This window comes from Pteropus alecto, unplaced genomic scaffold, assembly GCF_000325575.1.
Source record: "Pteropus alecto unplaced genomic scaffold, ASM32557v1 scaffold101, whole genome shotgun sequence".
Taxonomy (NCBI): domain Eukaryota; kingdom Metazoa; phylum Chordata; class Mammalia; order Chiroptera; family Pteropodidae; genus Pteropus; species Pteropus alecto.
Window position 1 is genome coordinate 5043350 of NW_006432945.1, and position 6302 is coordinate 5049651.

General features: G+C 40.0%; 1 protein-coding gene across 1 annotated transcript in view; it reads right to left on the reverse strand.

Annotated features, from left to right (window-relative positions):
* Positions 1 to 6302, reverse strand: part of PTPN14 (protein tyrosine phosphatase, non-receptor type 14) — a 144748-nt gene that overhangs the window by 87113 nt on the left and 51333 nt on the right. The window lies entirely within an intron of this gene.

Below are 6302 nucleotides of genomic sequence, written 5' to 3' on the forward strand. Positions count from 1 at the left end.
ACCGTATCATCATTTTGTTCTTTTATAAAATGCTAGATGCAAAAGCCCTGTCACCAAATTAGAGATCATTTAACTTACTAATAATGAGATTTTTCTGACACTCTGATGTCCCATCAAATGCCAGTGACGACATTATCGCCATGAGAACACGATGGTAAAACCACAGCAACAAAAGTGGCTTTACCATTCCACCCCGAGCTAGCGACGTTCTCGCCGGGAGACACGCATCTTCCAAAGAAGGCAGAAATGCCCAGACAGCCTTGATGTTCAACTTTCCGCTCTCCATAAAGCTCAGAGGACCATCTCTTACTCATGATTGCTCTGTTCACTTAATTCCCTAAGCCGGGCAAGTTCAGCCAGTTTTCACACCCTTCACCCACAGAATTACCTCTGAGCCCCCGACATTTGGAATGGACAAATATGAATAACTACTGCAGGAATTCTTGAATAAATAAATAAAATGGCTCCAAATATTTAGCAACCACTCCGTGTCAGTACCCCAGGCCTCACGCAGGTTGTCAGGGCACAACCCTACAACACAGCAAAACACACGCCCCACACTCCCTCCGCCAGTCGTTGATGCCCTGCCTTCGGCACATTCCTGAGCATGACAGGTATGTTTTATGATGGCTTAAAATACACATGCTAGTAGAGACGTTGGCTTGGTAAAATATATTAACATTTCTAAATCACTTTATGTTGGCAGAGTATCATGTTTACCTCCAAGGTAGGCCAACCTGATGGTCTGATATCTACAAAAAGAAATATAGAGGGACCCACCCAAAACAGGGAAAAAAAAGGGCCAGAATTTAAATACAGAGCCCTTACGAATTTATCGCTCACGTGTTCCCTCAACTTGTTGAAACACAGAGCACAAAACACCAAGATTCAATTCCTACATGAGCCAGGGAGCCTCAAACGGAGAAAAATATTTGCTCTGTGGGCACGAGGCACATCTCAAATGCTGGGCCAGGCACTTTACCTTTGGGTGTGTCTCATCTTAAACACCTATGAAGGAATGTGGCTGGCTCGGTGCACATTTAGCCCAGCCACTATTAAAAACAACCCCTGCTACCTATTCCACAGGACACCATGCGTAATGCACACTTAGTGAAATAAAAAGTAAGCTGCCCCACAACGTAGATAGATGATCACAGCTTTTATAATAAATAAACAAAAACACACAAACACATGGGAAAGAATGTAAGTTCACCAAAATGATTCACTGTTATCTCAGGGCTACATAGCAATGATTTAAATAGGACCCTCGCTTTATACTTCACAGATGTTTACACTGTTCTAACATTTTACAGCTGTTTTATATAATTTTTGCAAATAAAGGTTCATGTAAAGTACATCAGCTACTGGAAACGGGTGGCTCAGGAACAGCATCATCTATCTGACAACGTGGCAATACCCCGCCTACAAAATACCTGTTTTAAGTTTTTAAAAACGTTTTAAATCTTCAATTTGCAAGAAACTTCCCTGGTAAGGTATCAACAAAAAAAAGTTACAAGAAGACTGGTCTGGTCCTTCTAAAGATCAATGTTACAAAACAAACAAACAAACAAAAAACGGACAAGTGGGACTAGAAAGGGATTGCTCCAAAGCAAAGGGGATTTAGGAGTCATAAAAACAACACACCACGTGTGACCCTTCATCAAACCCGGCTTTGAAAAAAAAAAAGCTGTAAAAGCATGGATGATCAAGGAAATCCAAACTAGAGAACAGAAATTAGATGACATTAATGTATTACTACTGTTCATTGTCTTCTGCTTTGGGTAGTGGAATTGTGGTTACGTAGGAGAATGGCTTTAAGAGATGCCGGTGGTTGTATTTAGGGGTAAAATTGTCATGATGCCCGTAACTTACTTAGAAATGATGAAAAAACAACACATATATACACACATAAGCACATACACAAATTCAGAGTTGAAACAGGTGTGTGTACTGGTATTCATCTCACTATTCTTTTAGCTAGTCTGTATACCTAAAAATGTTCATAATCAAAAGATTTAAAAAAAAAAAAAAAAAGGCTACCCTCGATGCAGGCTCCAACCACACTTACTCCTTATGGCTTTTTCTAAATGGTGCCACCTCTTACAATGGACTTCTCTGATCCTTTTCTTTGCCTGAACTCTCAGTCATCTGTGCTTTTTTTTTTTTTTTTAATATACCAGTCTATGTTAGAAGTATCAGCACATTTTGACTCTAAACTTCTCCATCTTTAAAACACAAAATATTTACCCAAATTAAAAGCTCATGGCATTTACACCCAGAACTTGTGTGGTCACAGAGCTATGCTGCTGGGAAAAAAACTTCCAGGCACTCATTTAAGACATTCCTTAACTTTAAGAAGGGCTACACCTAAATTATCCCAGGTAAACAACCTGTTTGACACTAACCTGTAACAGTAGGGTTAGAGAAAATGATCTCTTAGTCCCTTTCGGTTTTAACATTTTAAGAGTCTATGAATTAATAACCTGCCATGTTTAAGCTCTTGAAGAATCCACAGCATGTGTGTCACCAAGACACCTTTTAAGTATCCACAGCATATAGTTCTCCCTTAAACATAAGCCAGCTCCATGCTGTATTTTAAACCCAATTCCTCTGCTTTGCCGTTGGTAGAGCAAGGATTACAATATCTCATTATCACATAATAGAATTGACTGTGAGTCTATACAAGTTCTGGTAAAATAGTTTGGCTCCTGGCACCCTTCTGGCTCTCTCAATGTGGTTCTCTGTGGCCTCATCAATATTATAAAACCTAGAACTAACTAAATGCCATATTCGCATAGAAAAGTCATATGTTTATGACCCTTTAGGTTTTCCTGATGAAACTGACTTTTCAAAAGAGATCAAGGTAGGCAATCATCATCCTATTTACTATAAGGTTTTTTGTTGTTGTTGTTGTTTTTTCATGTAAAGTGCCTTTTAAAATAGTCACTTAAAATACAGAATTTTATTTACTCTTCAGGAACACATCTGGTAAATAATATCAAGCTGCAACTGTTGCTGAAACCATGGAAGTTAAAACAAGTCTTTTTTGGTTAATATAGACAGTAAAACAATACTGACTCGTGATTTATTCTAATTTCAAAACAATCTATTAATCCTCTTTTTCTTAGGTGCATCTTAGAAAGAAAAGGAGCATCGGATAAGAGAGTTGGATCCTATATCCCTTTAGTGATGAGAGTAATTGAAAATAAGAAGCGAAGGTGAAAAAAATGACAGGGGAAGTGCCACAGAAGCTCTGAGCTCTCTAGCTCCAGGGTCTTTGTCTCAGTAAAGCAAATGGCAAGTGAATGTGAAAGACTCCACTGAGGAGACACTTGACAGGAAACTGTGGCTGACCTGAGTGGTTCAAAGAACTAAAGTTTACTCTTAGAAGAACATGGACGAGCCTCCAAGCAAGAATCGGTTTTAACCAGAGAGGCCTGGGGTCAATGCTAAGCCATTTGTCCTCTCTCAGCCTCAGTTTACTCATCTATAAAAATAGTATCTACTCTACCTGTTTGTGAGAAGTAAATGAGACATTATTTCTGGCGGGGCACCCAGTAGATGTGGACACAACCCTTTCCTGTCCCCCCTCACAGTAAGCTAGCAAACTCAAAAAAGAGCAAAGCAGGTGTGAAAAGAAGGATTTGAGTATCTTACCACCACCTACTGTGGAGAAAGTCTTTAAAAAAAAAAAACAAAAATAAATAAAAGGCAAAGCAAAGAATGCAGAGTGTAACATGAAGCTATGACGATGCCATGGGGAAAATGACCGAGTGTAAAAATGAACCATGCATTCTCCTAGAACTGCCACCTTGCAATCCCCCCAAACTCTGACCTGGAGCACAAAGGAGCCAGTCGCCAGCTGAAGCGTCCCATTACGAGCCCATCCTGAGTGGCTAAGAAGACTGTAGCCTTCTTATCTCAATAATGGGTATAGAGTCTGCTGTTGGCAACAGTTCTTTCCTGGGAGTGGAAAACTGGTTCCAAATTGCCTTTGGGATAATAATCTGCCTGGCTGTGTTGCTGCAGCTGATGGCACGGTGCAGTCTCCCTCACGCCAGAGAAGCTCCCGTGTGCATCTTAGCTCCCACTTAGGATCCTGAAGGGAAACGTCTGTGTCAGACTCAGCTCTGTGTTCTCCTGTAAACCTTGAGGTGGAACTTTACACATGGCAGGAAGCTAAATAAATATTTGTCATCATGATGAAAGAAAGAATGAATCCTGAAAGAGTTGGTTTTTTGATGCCAAGGGAAGGCAGAGCCTCCTGGTGACTTCAGTGACACTTGAGGAATTTGGAGCCTTAGACAGGTCTGACTTTAGGAGGTTTAAGAGAGGCTTAAGCTATGGAGAGCAGGAATAAGAAGTTACTCAGCTCCTCTTTAGGGGGGGAAAAAAAATTGAACAGAGATTTCTAGAAGAACATTCCCACCATATGAGTGTCCCTTTGCCAGACCTTGATGTGTTTGATACTGGGGGGATGGGTCTCAAAGGCCAGAGGTGCCACATCCCATGGACGTTCCTTGCAAAAACTACAGTGGAACTCCCGATGTGATGAACGGTGTTCTGATGTGCCCATGACTCTGAAAGCGATATGCTGGATGTTTGCTCTGTAAATGCCACACGTACAAAATACGCTACAGTGGGAGAGACATACAGAAAAGCTTCACAGTCACTTCTAAAACCCACTCCTAACTAGTCAATCAGCTTCCTAAAATCACTAATATGTAAGTTTCCATCTTTAACTACCAGCTGTGGACTTCTGGTATCTTGTATTCTCATTTTTCCCTAAACAACTCGACAAAAAAACCTGTAAATCTGAAAACACAAAGCGAAGACAGCTTTCTCATAACATAGAAAGAGTCACTTGGCTAATCTAATAAATCTTTAAATATGATGGATAAGAAGTAGAGCGATCATTCGTAGTATCAACCAAATACAGCTTGAGCCTCTGTATTGACTTACCTGTACAGTCTTTAGAAAAATGAAAGACATAACTTAAAATCCAAATCTTAAACATGGTCATCACACTTTCTTTTTACTTCCCATGCTGTGTTATTTATACTGGCCACTATTTTTTTTTTTTTTTTCCTTCTAAAGGTCTGAAACCACTAACAGACGCTAAGTGCTGTTCACTTGCATTCTATATTTACCAACAGTCTCTGGAATTTCTCCAGCGTTCCATATTATTACAACTCCCGAGCACACCTCACGGAACTATGTAACCCGCGTCTGGGTGTGAGAAAGGAAAAATTGATGCAACTAGTCCAATCCTGTGTATAAACCTGCATAAGGCACAGCTCGGTTTTGAAAAATACTGTTATTTTCCTAAGGAGAATTTTTAAAAGGGATGGGGTGGGAGGAGATGGAGAGAAAAAGAGGCGTGAGAATGTCTTCTCTGATTTCCTCCTTAAAGAAGAGCAGAGGAAAAAAAAAAAAAAAGTCAGGTTTGTTTTTGTGTGTGTGAAAATCTGACTATGATTTTATGGCTATAGAATACTCAAAGTATTTCCATACACCAAATTCTTTTTAGCCAAGTAAAATTTTTGTATAACGTTTAACACGCAAGCCCCTAACTTTTAAATTAACTACAACAACAAAAGCAGAATGGTCCCATTTTAAAATTTCTTCATTTCTCACCTATTAACTCACTTTCAAACATTCTGCAGTGAGACAGAAATTATCCAAACAACACATTTTCCAACTTTCCTGTCCACTAGCCATGTACCCGACCTTCCAAGCATTTCTTAAGCTACATCTGAAGTTAGAAGATCCTGCTACATTGTGCCCATTGGGGTGATACCTCACAAAAGGTGGCAACTCAACAACCTCGTCTATGCAGAAGGTCACTGAAAACCAGGAAATGGAGCCAAAACATCCTTGGAACGGGCAAATACCACAAAGCTCTTGATTCCAACCTTCAGGAAACAAAAACACCCTCACAGCTGATGAACTCTTACGTGCAGTTCTTGGGTCTTGCTTTGTAGCCCTCAGCAGATTTCAAGGAGACAAGGAAAAGCACACTGATGACATAAAAATAGCCATGAGGGAGGTGACAGGTAAACTATCAAAATAAGCACTGCACAGCATGGAAGGCTGTGTCAAAAAAAAAGCTCTGGAGTAAATAGAAACAAATAATATCAGCATACTCTAGTTAAGAAGGCAGAAAATCAATATATTTTCAAAAAGTCCTATCCATGATGGTTAAAAATCTCACACACACACACACACACACACACAAACACACGTTGAGAAGAATAGCTTCTGTTACCTGGAATCACTGTTTCTCCTTAAACACGTGCCCC